We start from the raw sequence: 465 nt of genomic DNA, 5'->3' as shown, positions 1-465 counted from the left end.
CTGTGCCTTCAACATTTGAGGTTGATGCCCGGGTGGGTCCCCCACGATAAGGGAAGGAGAACAATGCTAATTAGGGAAGAACGTGATGCTGCACTTAGACAGCCACTGGGGGGGGGGGGGGGGGGGGGGGGGGGTTCTGTGTGTGTCTCTATTTGTGTTTGTGTTCGGAGTGTGTGTGTGTACATGGGGGTGCAGCTGGAAGAGAGGGATTCAAAAGGATTAGGGGGTCCCTTCTCCCACAGAAGGCATGGAGCAGCCAGGACCCCTGTCCCTGCACACACACACTGACTAGTACACACACTCTCACCCCTTAATCCTTTTCAAGTGCGCCATGGAATTGTGTTTCTCATAATCTGCTGGATTCAATCGATGGAACCCAATATACTTGACAGATACGGAGGGGGAGCGAGCAGAGAATAGAACAAACAATGGGAGGAAAATGGTGTTCAGCCAAAGCTGGATTAT

The sequence above is a fragment of the Oncorhynchus nerka genome, linkage group LG3 (assembly GCF_034236695.1).
Source record: "Oncorhynchus nerka isolate Pitt River linkage group LG3, Oner_Uvic_2.0, whole genome shotgun sequence".
NCBI lineage: Eukaryota > Metazoa > Chordata > Actinopteri > Salmoniformes > Salmonidae > Oncorhynchus > Oncorhynchus nerka.
The sequence above is the reverse complement of the archived record's forward strand: the minus strand, read 5'-3'. Positions refer to the sequence as shown.